Consider the following 14808-nt stretch of genomic DNA (forward strand, 5'->3'; position numbering starts at 1 on the left):
AGAAGGGGGGGCACATAGGACACAGTGAAAGCATGCAAAAGGGTCACATGGGAACACAATAATGGAAAAACATATCTAATGTGCTCACACCTTCCCCCCCCCTTTATGCACAGACCATTTCTCAACCCTCACAACAATCCCTTCACTGTTACAAATTAACCACCTGCCTACATGTAACACTCATATGGCAACATGTACTATGCTTGTTGCAGAAACTGTGAGACTCCTCCATGCACTTTTGAGAGTGGGCACAAATGTGACCATACACAACATATGGGGCATGTCTGTGATTATCAACTGTGCTGCTGTACAAGTAGCTTCCATGTCACCAAGTAGAATGGTTGCCTGTGTGGTGGGAATGGTTGGTGTTGTGCACAAAAGGACACCTTCATGCACAACATCAGATGCAAGTGGCCTCACTAGGGGGCCATATTAACAAGCCCGTACTGCAACATTAGCATCATATTAATTGATTGATGCCAATGTGGACTCATGCTGCCCATTCCTCTCGTGCTACATTAACAATGTCACACAATGCATACATAGATCCACTTTATACATCCTTCCACCACAACATGCCTGTGCCAGATATGCTGAATGCAAGGAGGGAAGAACAAATGGGACAGGCAATCCATAAAAATTGCACTGTGCTAGCTGTTAATCTTGTTTATGAGGCCTGCCAAAGACAAACGTGAAAGTGACGCAGGCACTCACTGTGCTTTGCTGCACTAGTGTCAGCATTTATGGTGTCAATGCAGTAAAGCACCACTATAGTGCCAAACCTGTGAGGCCACTGTGGAAATGTCCACCATGGTGACCAGTAATGTAAATAAGGTGCTTCCATGGTGTTGTTGGCTGGGGCAAGGGGGCTGCAAGGAAAATGGTGGTTTGTGATTAATGCACTAGATACATAGAATGTTTGCCCTATATGTGACTCACAATGCAACACACAATGAACAACCAAATTCTTTGGAAATACAAACTTGACACACACCCACTGGTCACTCCCATACCACCCTTAAGTTCTTGGACTACACCAAACCAAATCCAGATGTGCATATTTTTAAAGCAACCAGAAGCTGGGTAGGTCACGGATGTGTTGCATGGTTGCATGTTAAGATCCCAACTATACACATGGAATGCCAACTACATGCAGTGTCAGGTGTGAGAGGGGCACATGTGAATTAGACAAGGATAAGGCATGCCTTACCTTGGTATGGTAATTATGAGCTACTACTATCCACCACAGGACTGTAAGTTAAAAAACAATCTGCATCGGTAGAGCACTATGATGTCTGTGTCTGGGCATTGTGGCACATATTTACCCATTTATGAAGAAAGACTCAGTGCAGTAGCTCAGCTTGCTGTGCAGCATCATTTCAAATGTGCAGGGATGTGTAGTTGTCACAGATAGCCAATGCATCCCTCTATTAACCTTGGTTATGGCAAAGGAAATGATGGACAATACCAACTTTGCACACAATCTGCATGGTGTAGGGGTGCCCCTCTTGCCGGTCCAAATGCACATGTGTAGGAAGGTACACATCCTGCAAATTCAACTAACAGGAATGCTGCCTGCCACTTACAATTATTGCTGATGATTGCAACATACACTGAAAGTAGTCCACAATAGGACCTTACTACCACAACTACAATGCCACCCCTGATGTGGTGACCCAACATGATGCATCCACACATCAGTAAGCCTCAAAATATGTCAGGTCCTCTTGCGACCCCACGTGTGTTGTCAGCGTGATGGAAGTGGGTCGCCTTTCCAAAGGCATCCTCCTTGCCACATTGAGTCATGTGTTCAGAATCCTGCACCACAAATCATAATGATGAATCACCTCATGTGCATGTGTGCAAACAGCTTCCAACAAAACAACATCTAGTCCAAAAATGCAGGCATCCTTGCAGCTATGCAACAAGGAATCCTCTGATGCATGGATGAGTGTTGTTCTGCAGGAAGGGAGAAATTCCTGTTAATACACACAAGGTGGCTGAATCTCAAAGTGGGTGGTGCAGGATGCTGACCACATGACTCAAAGTGGCTAGGAGGATGCACGTGGACAGCTCACACCCTTCCATCACTCTAACAACACATGAGTCAAAGGAGGCAGTTACTTGCTCAAATATCTGTAAAACCAAATGTAAATTATTGTGTACATCTCCAATTGTGGTGTGTGCACAGAACCCTAACAACGCCCATGGCATGCATCTGTAATACAGTCAAATCAATGAAAGGGGTACATATGCAGAAGGCCATAATAAGTCATTGAAGGTGGGTGGAACACACTGGGAAATGTGGAATAGCAGATTGTGCCAATGCTGACTCCATAGAAATAATGCTCAGGTGGCGCAGTGTGCCACTAGGGTTTCATAAATGTGTACCTTGATGTGTGGGTCTGTAACATGTCACTAAGCCACCAATAGAAAGTAAATGATGACTCATGTCAACAGCCACTATTGTTCAAGATTGACATTTCACTATCCCTATGCAGAGAATAAAGCCTTACCTCCTGCTGGGCTGCCTGTCCTGTATTTCTCTGATGATCTGGATGGCGAGCTGCTGACCATCAATGCTGACATTCTCCAGTATGTCCTTGGTTCCTTCCAGGCACCGTCTCCAGTCACAGGGAGGACACACAGCATTGAGAGGTCTCCAATTAACAACCTAATAACCAACACACAGCAGAGATCAGTACAGACATAGACCTGGACTCTGAGGACCTAGATATTACCTTTCAGAAGACAGCGGTAGGAGTCTAGTAGGAGCTGGCACAGCAGGCACGGGTTGGGATGGAGACCATGGCGGGCAGCCTAGAGGGAGTGCAGAGGTGGCTCAGTCCATATAAGGACAATTCTTCTGCCATGAGAGGCACCCACTCTCTGCTACGTGGACTCCAGTAGTCCCTGACTGACATAGCTGCTGTCCTGAGGCAGAGGCTGGAACAACTGCCCTCCCAAAGTGCAGCAGCATGATTGACAACAGTCTGCGGGCTATGCAAAATGTCTTGGAGTCCGTGAAGCAGAATCTGGCCTCCCTTCTTGAAAACATGGCTGGTTACCATAGCTGTTGTGGTGTTGCGAAACCATCAGTTCCTCCTTGCTGCAGTGATGCCTTTTGCTTTCCCACAAATGGCAGCTGCCAGGACCTTTGATTTCACATCTCTATACCCTGATATACCCTGATGTGTGTGTGCCCCCATCAACTTCAACAACAGTACCACCCATGGCACAGGAGGTACCACACACATCAGAGGATGAAGATTTGGAAGGAACAACATTCACCAGAAAATACATCTGGTAGCAAGTCTGTGCCACATGGACAGTGTCTCTTTAGTTCTGTGCTTAATATCATGCCAGCGTAGTGCCAGATGGCAATGTGCCCTCTTCACTCTACCACTGTTGACTTATCATGCTTGGACTGTCATAGTCTCAATTCCTACCTACTGCCAATTTGGATCCCTCCTCACTGATGCACACATCTCCTACACATGTCTCAAGACATGTCCCTCCCCCTTGGACTATGACTGGAATCAATGGATTGGGATCTCTCATGGGGTCAATGAACTGTTCATTGTATATCATCTGAAACAAAACTTGCACATGTAAATACATTAACATATTTACAGATGCTCAGTGATTCATCAACTGTTTCAAATGTATGCATTTTGGGAAGCTATGACAATCAGTACTAAACAAAAGGACATGTGTGACTTTCTGTCAGACACAAAGCTACACACATGGGGCTTGCTTATACCCTGTTTGTGCTGGATTTGCGTAATTTTTTTTACACACATCAGGCGCAAACTTAACTCCATATTTATATTTTGATGCTAGACCCATCTAGCGTCAACATTTTGGAGTTTGCGTCATTTCAAGGATGCGTGAAACCGCCTTGCATCAATGAGATGCAAGGTAGGCATTCCCGTCCCAAAAATGACTCAAACACCCTAGCGCCATATTTATCCAACAGGTCAAAAATGACGCACGGGTAGGATGTGGACTTGAAAAATGACGCAAAGCCCGATTTGCGTCACATTTTAACACCTGGGTCAGGGTAGGCATTAAAATGGGGCAAACACATCACTACTTAAGGAAAAGGCACACAAGCATTGCTCAAGAAGGACAACATGGAGGTGCTACTGATGCAGCATGCCAGACAACGCAGAGCACAGGACCAACAGCAGGAGCTACCACCACCCCAACATGGACCCCAAAGGCAACGCCGAAGGCAGGAGAGGGTCTTCAGGACCAGGACAACCCTCCAGGGCCTCAGGGAACAGGACATCTCCCAGAGGTATAAAGTCAACTGGCAAGCCATACAGCAGATGCTGCGCCAAATTGAGCCACAGGTAACAGCCAGCCTGCAGACACCACACAATATACCACCAGTGACCCAGCTGCTAGCTGTCCTGCACATGTTGGCAAGTGGATCCTTCCAAACAACAGGTGCCCTGGTCGCTGGGGTATCACAGCCCTCATTCTCTGCCTTTCTTCCCAAGGTCCTAGATGCCATCATCTCCCTCACACCTCACCACATCAGCTTCCCCAACACACAGCAGAAGCAGCAGGAGACCAAACAGGGGTTTTACCAAATACATGGCTTCCCGCATGTGCTTGGAGCTATTGACTGCACCCATGTCTGTATTGTACCACCTGCTGCAACAGAGCATCTATACCGGAACAGAAAGCACACCCACTCCACAAATGTGTAGGCCATAGTTGACTACCAGGGGTTGTTTACCAACATCTTGGCCAAGTATCCTGGAAGTGTACATGATTCCTTCATCTTCTGCCACAGCACCATCAATCTGCACTTCCAGGAGGGACGATATGGCAATGGCCTACTTGTCAGTAAGTTCATAAACATAGCAATATACACACGGCACAGCAACCCTGTAGGACACACAGTACCTGCACCACTACATTGACACGTGAGCAGGAAGACACAGAGGTGTGTGACACATGTAGTTATGTTGTACACCCTGACACAATGGGATACAGACCTATGGGCAAATGACGGCTGCCAATAACAATAGATGCCACTCTAGAGCTACAAGGGACAGTTGTAAAAAGCACACAGTGACAATGACATAGCTTGTCCTGGAAGTACAATTTGGAAGAAGAACCATTTATTATTACATTAGGCCACATGGTCAATCCCACACATTCCCAAGCAATAAGAACTGTGAAAGGGGTGTGGAATGTGTGTTGCTGCAGGTCAAACACCATGAGACACATAGCAACATGATGCTGACTCACATGTAGGTGACATGGAATTACTGAGGCAGTCCCAACATCACACATCACTCCTGGGGTGATGTTGCCAGGTACCAATAAGGAAGTGGACTGTACTATGAACACATATTGATGTGCCACTAATGCAAAATGCACACTGCTGAACACACTGAAAGAACCAATTTCCCATAAAAAAACCAAATGTACAGAGTGATGGCCCTTCCTACACAGATACATCCATCTCCATAAGGCAGTTAGCCCGGTTACCTTGAGCAAGTCGGCTAGTGCAGGTGCACGGTTGCACACGAGCCACTGGCAGAGGGAACCACAAAGGTCTACATAGAAACAAGTCACACATGGGACAATTGAGCATTGGCAATACTGAACACCTCTGTGCTGCCAGCTTAGGGAGATGTGTTGAGCATTGTCACCAAGCCAAGTCAAAGGGCCTCACTTCTGGATTTCATCAGCAATGAGGTATGTCTAAGTGGATGGGATGGCCAGGCCAATGAGCCAAACACAAGTTGTCAAGTCAAACAACCCAATGCAGAAAGAACCTCACAGAAGCCCAGAATCTCACACAATACCACAAACACATATGAGTCACAGACGACACACAATATCAACTTCCATGCTACATGACATTCCTGGTGCAAGCACTAACAATACTTACTCCAATTTTCTTTTGCAGCTTATCAGGGTGTGGGATCCGGCCATGGATCATGACCCCATTCCCCAACCCAAGCACAGCAGCAGAGTGTGCCTATGATGAAGCACATAGGAGGACACACACCATTGTGGAAGGGACCTTTGGCATCCTGAAGTCCAGATTCAGGTGCTTGGATATCACAGGAGGCAGCCTCCTATATTCCCCAGAAATGGTCTGCAAGCTCATACTGACTTGTGCCATCCTGCACAACATTTGTGTGAGGAGGAACATCCCCCTATATGAACCCGAACAAGAACTGCCTGAGGAGGAGGAGGCGGATGGTGCCAGGTAAAATGAGGAGGAACATCCAAACACAGATGCAGGATGCGTCGTAGACAGCAGATAGTTCAAAACATTTTTCACCAATAATCACTCTAAACATACAGTTAGGATATTTAATTAAACACCCCACTTTATCACACAATCCTGCTCTGGTTACTTATTTCTCCATCAGATGTTCTTTAGGAATGTGAGTATTACCTCAGGAAGCATGTCACAAAGACAAATCCGACTACTTCTGATGCAACATCACATGTGATGCGTATGATTGTACAGCAAACATCACACACATAAAAAAAACATCTTTTGAATTTCACATATGAAGGACAAAATCATTTGACCACAGCATATGACACACATCCACGTTGCCAACATGGTCTACTGTAGCACATGACACACAACTATGACATCTCCAATCATAAGGTAAATAAGCGCCTCATACATGAGGCAGTATATGTGAAATCACAATAATAACAGGAATGTATGGGTCTGTTCATTAGTAAGTGTGACATTTGCTATCTCTGCAAGGAGCTTGGGTGACAAGAGGGGCATCGATCCTGAAAATGGATAGCATGAGGGTCCCAGGTATGACAAGCAATGGTCACAAAACAAGCCCTGCGCAGTCCATCCCTGGTAATAAGTCCTGCCACTGCCATGTGTTAAGTTTCTGCCCTCCCTTCTTTAGGGGGCACTGAAAATGGGCTATCTGTACCCTTGGAATCACCATTAACACTCACCCAGACTCCCACCCTGGCTCCAGTTTGCTTCTCTTTTCCATATGGCATGCTATAGAAAAACTACATTAGCCTGCATGGACTTCAGGTCCCATAATGCACTGCCTGGTATTCAATAAGACCTGTAATCTTCTGGCCATAGCTTGCTATGGGAAAAGTCTGGTTGTCCCATTATATTGGATTCTCTCCTCCAGGACCTGTAAGAGACTGAAGCTGCACACACCTGTGAGCTCTCTCGTGCAGCCCAGCCATGTGACTTTGCCCTGGCCTTGCTGCTGCCTGGAACTGCTTAGAAGCTGCCAATCCCTGAAGCTCCTTGTCGTGCATTGGAGTACAATTCCTTTGTGTACCAGAGCCATTGTTGGATTGTGTTGCAGTCCTGATTACGCCTGAAACTGCTCCCTGTTCACCCAGTGCTGTTCCTGCTTGTTCCAGTCAGACTCTGCTCCCTGTTTTTCAGCCTTGTTCATGTTTGTTCCTGCCAGAGCCTGCTTTCTGTTACCGGGACCTGTTCAAGTCTTTATGTCAACCAGAGCCTGTTCCCTGTGCCTGCCTTTGCCTCCTAGTTGGTTCCCTTGCCCTCTGTTTCCTCTTGGGGTATTGTGCCTGGTAAGTGCACTATCAGTCCTCAATGGTATAGAATTGTTTAACTTTGTATTTGTTCTGGCACCTGGTTTCCAGGAGGCTAATCCAGCCCCCATCCTTTGTCTAGTTTTGCATGTAGTCGTTAGTGCCTTACTAGTTAGTGTGCTATGGCTGTATTCCAGGATTTGTTACTGTGTCCCTAGCCCGACAAACAAGGGCTAGTCTTGTGTATGTAAAGACAATCCATGTTTGTGCCTTGAGGGTCCAGACACAGATTCACTTCTGCTGCCACGTTTCTATGGGGCTTGCATGGTGACTAGCTGTGAGATGAATCTGCACAGAGGACCTGACGTTCCCTGTTGCTGTGGGAAGTTCTGAGCCCTACCCTGTGTACAATCTTAGTTATGAGTCCTGCATGTTTGTCCATTACTGACCCATTACATATTGTACCATAGCTGCCCTATCCCCTTGTATGCCTTTAGCTGATCTTCTGTTTTAGAGAAAATCTGCCATGCAAGATACTCTGTGAATTCAAGGGTTGCCCCAAAAGACTCATGACTAGAACTGCACAAAACTGTAACACCATGGAGATAATATTGACACAGGGTACACATGCCCACACACTTGAACTGGAACCTTTGTGCAATGCACCTCTGAAAATATGTGAACACATGCAGCCAGGGCTGCAGGTCCACCACAGCAACATGAGTAACATAGGTAATTGTCATTAGTCAAACTGATGTGTACATAACAATTTTATGATTGGAATTGAGGCTCTTTGTCGCAAACACTGTACCTATCAAACATGTACAAATGGCCGAAACATGGGTAGTTTCCACAAAAGTCACCATTCAGTCATAGCCAACAATTAATGACATGTGAGAGGTAGCATATCCAACATAGCCCTTATCAGCCATCCTCAATCATCCCTGTGTATTGTTTGTCATGGGAAATGTAATGTCCCCAAAGTCAAACAGCTACATACATCAAATGAGTCAACACATCTTACAAACACATATCACGGCTGTTGTACATAATTGCCATCTGATGTTTATACCCATTTGTAACACATTCATACATGAATAATACTCCAAATGTATTGCATGCCGTTCCATCAGAAGCACACATATATTTGTAACAGTTGATTGACACACAAAACACACATACCATGATTTATACTTTGGTAGCGCAGCCTTGCCGTCATTTATTGATGCAAAATCAGCGTAAACTTACAAATTCCAATAGAATTTTGTAACTTAGCGCCACTTTTGCATCAGAAAAAAAGGAAATGCTGTGCAAAGATAGTATAAATATGGGCCACATTTGCATGGTTTACCACACGTGGCCAAACACTATAACACACACTGCAGAACACACCATCCTATATTCATCTAGATACAGGCTGCATGCATGTTAAATATTTAAAATTCACGCAAACACAGAATGCAAATGCATCAAAAAAACACTTAAACGCATGCTAAACATCAATGGGCCCATAGCGTTAATTCCACCAGTGCACCCCATGTATGCTGGTATCCCTAAAAATACTAATTTCCAGGTAATGCATGGTATTTTGCCGCACATGTAGGTTATGCGTCAAGTATATTTACGAAAACTACGTATGAATCAAAAAAATACATGCAAGACGGAAAATAAGTGATGTAATAGGAAATCCTGTTTACAGACGTGATACAGTGGGTGTTTTTCACTTTCACTTTACAGTCGGTGCTTTTTCTTGACTGTGTGACCCTGTCTTGGTGTTGCTCTTGTTTGGATTGCGTATATTGTATCTTGTGGTGTCTATCTTTTGTCTCTTTGTGTATTCTATCTGTATATTGTACCTGTGTAAGTGTTTTTGTGTATTTTAGTGTTGTCTGAATTGTATTTGTACTGTCAGGTGTTTGTTTGGGGGTTAGATTAGTTGGGTTAGTTGGGGTTTGTAATTTGGGTTGTAAGTTTCTTTTTTCTGATTTATTTTCCCTACTTTTTCCCTTTTATTATTGAAATTTTGTTATGTAAAATGTCAGGAAAGGCGATGCTGAGCCGCATGGGTGAGGAGGAGCTTGGGGCCTTTGTGTGGCTGGTGTGCCACTTTCTTCAGATGATGCTGTAGTCAAAAGGCTGTATGATTCAGGGGTATAACACAGAGGAAAGGCAGCTGCGTTGGGCCAAGGTGCTGTTCCACGTGCAACTTGTGTTCAATACCTCAAGGAACGAGCACCAGCTGAAGCATCACTGGGCTGACCTGGTGGCCCAAGAACAGGACTTGATGGACCACCTGGGTGTGGTGATGGGTGGCCCTGTTTGTGAGTATCACATTGATGAATGTGTACAGTAGGATGCTCCTGAGTGACAGTAGCAGATATCTTGAAGTGCTGCATGCAATGCTTGTGGCCATGTGGAATGCAAGTAGAACAAACTGTTAGTGTAACAGTACTGAGACGTATTACACATCTTTATACATGTTAAGAATGCAGTCCAGAGCTTCTTTGAGCCGTGCCCAACTATTACTTAGTGCCATGTGTACCAAGCTACTTATAATTTTCACAAACAGCCTAGTTTTCTGAATTCTTGTGTTTATGTCAGGAAAAATATTCATTCAAATGCACAACACCAATGTTGCCATTCTGCTATCACATGGTCCAATCACAAAACAGGGTTTGCTAGTGGCATTTAGGAATGGGTGTCCGAATTCTGTTATCAAGTCGCAGGCCACTGATCGTTTTTTCTTGTGCACAACTTCTGGCACTGAACAATTGCAGTTACTATCCATTTCAAGTTGGTGCTAACCCATTTGCAAAAGGGGTGGGGACCCCATAGGATCCCTTCCCATTTGTGAATGCATGGGCAAAAATTGATTTGGAGCAGGAAGTTGTGCCACGGACCACTGACTTCTTCCAAAAACATTTTTTTGTCATAATGTAGGTTTTTGAAATACCTTCTGCTTACCCCTGCTGAAATAAGGCTGCAATTAAAGAAATATTTACATCCCTTTTTGAAAGCAATCACAGACATGGTGGTCTGCTGAGCCCAGCAGGCCAGCATCCCTGTGAGTGCCGCCATTTCCAAGGAGTTTTCAAAATGAGACCTACTTCTTCATTATTCATGAGGTAGGTCATTTTCTACCCCATTTTTGAATTGCAAACAGTGTCATTGAGAGTGTTCTACCTCAGATCATTCAACTAGCTAATTGCTAGTTGCTACGTTTTCGCAATGTGTGACTCTCAAAACCTGATCTTGGTACGTATGGCCCTGAGTAACACATTTCAGGTGCAATGACAACACCTGTGCCCATGCAAACTGTCAATGATGGTCAGCTGAGACACTGTCAGCATACCACATTTCACTGTTTTGGGACATCAAAGTGGGCTATCCATGTTTAGCGCTACATTGTCATCATTACACACACATGATCCCTGCCATCATGTTGGCATAGAGGGCATATACGGCTTAGGGGACACTGACAATGGTCATTTGCTACCTACATACAACTGTGCCACATCTGTTATGGACCACTGAATCCACGATAATTGCTGACTGAAAATTGACCCACATGTCCATCACACAGTTAATCATTGTCCCTTGATACACAAACCACAATCCCTAAGTCATTTGTACTGCAGTGCATCAGGGAAGTGCCATCGCAATTGTCACCCAATTACACATCATGACATGGAGTGCCATCTGAAATGGATTAGCCACAAATCTTTGTACTCAGGTTTAGGAACACATGATTGTTAGGCCCAGTGCATGTGTGCATATGTGTGTCTATTACTCACTGGAGTGTCAGTGTCAATGCAAGTTTGCATTGGTATGTCTGTTGGAGTGTCTACATGCAGGATCAGCAGCTCACTCATATAACATGTCGCACACTGTGCTATGTTGTCCACACTTTTGTACATTGATCAGACATTGAGCATATATTTCCTTTCTATGTCTTACAGGTGGACCGGCCCCCTATACCATCGGGGAAGTGGCTCGATGTGAGGACCCTGACGTATCCAGTAAGTGTGAAAATGTCTGTCCTGTGTAGTGATTGCAGCTGTTGTGTGAGTGACTCTTGTGTGTTGCACTCATTGCAAGATATGGGGACAGATGTATGAAACAAGTCGCAAACAGGGAATCAGGCTGTTTGCAACTTGAAAAAAGCTATTTGGGATGTACAAAACCCAAACTGTGATTCAGTAACTTGCTACCGAATCTCAGTTTGGGTTTTGCGATTCGGTTTTAGGAAGGGCGTGACAAGGGCGTCCCTTCCTAATACTAAATACAGATGGTATGTATTATTGTTTTGTGACCGCGAATGCAAAACAATTGCAGATAGCACCAGTTTCAAAGTGGTGATAATCCATTCGCAAATGGGAAGGCGTCCCAGGGGACTCCTTGCCCTTTGTGGATGGCAGCAAAAATATTTTTTCTGAACAGGCAGTGGTCCCACGGACCACTGCCTGCTCTGAAAAAATGAAAAGAAAATTTTTCAGTTTTGAATTTGAAATGCATCTCATTTTCCTTTAAGGAAAACGGACTGCATTTAAAAAAAAGAAAAAAAATAAAGCAGTCACAGACATGGTAATCTGCTGTCTGACACTGCTGTACATCAGATTTTGCGACTTGCAAATTGTGAGTCACAAAACCTGAATTTCGTGCATGTGGCCCATATTGAGCTGGGACGTGATCTGATATATCACTTGACTGGAAGTTGACATAGTGTTCCATGCAAGGGTTAGACATTCACAGGCAGAGAGTCATATCTTGGGATTCTTGTGCTGAGCAATAGTCAGAGGCATGTGAACAAGGTGATTAGTAGCCACATGTAGGCCCACATTTGATTTGGAGGTGCTCCAGTGTCAGAATATTGTCAGCAAGTCATACCCTCATTTTCACAAGACAGTGATGCATCAATTTTCAACACAAAATTGTGCATCCCTGTATTGTAATGTACATGTAGGACTGTATGGGTAACTCTCCTCAGCATTTAGCGCCATATGTTGTACTCAATTTACGTGACACTTAAGGCCAGATGTGTGCTGGCATCAATGTGGGTGATTTTGGAAATGTGTTGGCAGATCAGGTGCTGAAGGTTGTCCACAAATGGAAACATGAATGTAGATGTGATTGACCAATGGATACCTCATTCCTAGTTGGCAGGTCTCCTCACAATTGTTCCACTCACTAAATCCATGTACAGGTGGACATGACTTCATGGTTGTCCTTGACAGTTGTGATGATGTATTACATGCCCATCCCACCTGAGGCACAGGGGTAGGGGGAGAACATATATGTAGGTAGGTGTGATGGTCACAGTGTAGATGACAGTCCTCTAATACAAGCATGCATGTGTCCCAAACAACACTGACCCCTTATGATTGGCAACAGCATACCATCCTACCAAATACATCTACAAATCACTGGTCTTTGGTGCCTTGAAGTTGATCCAGATGATATGGAGTAGTCAGCCTGGCCCATGTTAAGTACTTGCTGCATTTGCATTGTGACACATTGCACTACATCAATGCACAGATCCATTTATTTGGTGCACACCTTGTTGTGCTTTGCTGTGCTGTTAAATACTTGATGGTTAGGCAGCATTGCAAAGTCACTCCTCAGGGACAATGTACCTTCTGTAATGTGATTTGAACTGCATGTGCAATTTGAGGGAGAGTGTTAGATTATCACCTGAACATGCATCACACAATGATGAGACTAATGTTTGCTTGTCTCATTTTTTCAGCTGCCAGCATGAATGCCACGGAGATGTGGGATTTCCAGAGGCGGGCAGTGAGGTACAGGCACATCCTGGATGTGGAGTCTGGGTTCCGGATGATGGCACGACGCTATCGGAGGGAGAGAGCCACAGAAGCATGGCAGGCTTTCAGCCAAGGGGTACTGACATTGGTCACAACAGGTGGAGCCATCACCACGACTGCAGGCAGTAGCACAGAGGCCACCAGTTCTTCAGCACCACCTGCTGCACCCTCAACCTCGGGACCAACACACACAACATCTGCTGCACCTTCTGTTCTAGCACCCCCAACCACGACACCTGTAGGAGCAACTACGTTAGGGACACAGACCACCACAGAAGCTGCTTTGGACATGGCCACAATAACACAGCTACAGAGGGACATGAGGAAAGTCCTAAAGAAGCTTGACACTCTCCAGTGGACATGGACAGGAATAGCCGGAGGCTAAAGGCAATCAAAAAAACTCTGAACTCCTGCCTTCCCTCACCCCTAATTCTGTCCCCTCCTTCCTCTTTTCTTCTCCAGTTTTGTAGTGTGTTTAGGGGGTTTAGTGATAGGTTAGAGGAGGGTAGTAGTTTAGATAGGATAAGTAGGTTGGGGAAGGGCGTTCATATTATTACATGTTAGTTTGAGGGTGGGTGGGTAGGGTTTAATGTTGAGGCTTTTGTATATTCTAATAAAAAATATATATATATATATATATATATTTGTTTAGTATTAGTTAGTATCTGTTTAGGTTAGTATATGTTGTCCTACATGTCTCCCGTCATATAAGGAGGGTGGGGGATAAATGTTTAGAGTGTTTAGTTAAATGTGGTAAATAAGTTTAGTATAGGGTAGTTAGGGCCAGTTGTGGGTAATGTATATTAGGATTGGTTAGGTTAGTATAGGTGTGTAACATAATTTTAAATTCTCTTTCATACATGGTTATCAGCGTTTTAGGTACTTCTTTATGGCATGTGTTATATGCTTAGGGATCTGGGTCTTTGCATGAGTGTGCATGGCCAATTTTCTGTTGACCTGTGCATTCCATCCTGCATCCACATCCCACTCTTGGCATGTTAATTCCCACTTCCAACTGAGCTGTCACATTGGCAGCTACAACAAAGCTAAATCTCTATGCATTTGCCATCCATTGTACCTACCACTCAAGGTGACCATGGTTCCCATGTATTGGACAGGTAGGTGTGATTTTAAAACTATCATTGTTTGGGTCCTGTGTAGGAATCTTGGGCACTGTGGGATGTCTGCCTGCAGCCTGATGTTCATGTGAACACAGCTAAACTGAGTAGTGTCAATTTCTGATGAGGTCAAGTGTACAAAATTCACGCCTAGGTGTTTTAATTGTACTCCCAGCTTATGTTATTGGGCAAACACTCTTACACAGACATTCCTGCTGTATGTTGTGGGTGTAGCATGTATGTTGTGAAGCAAATGTCATATACACAATGATTGTCTTATAGGGGATGTGGCCAGCATTGAGTTTCATCTTGTAGATACCTTGGGCCTGAAA

Source organism: Pleurodeles waltl, chromosome 1_2, assembly GCF_031143425.1.
Source record: "Pleurodeles waltl isolate 20211129_DDA chromosome 1_2, aPleWal1.hap1.20221129, whole genome shotgun sequence".
Lineage (NCBI taxonomy): Eukaryota > Metazoa > Chordata > Amphibia > Caudata > Salamandridae > Pleurodeles > Pleurodeles waltl.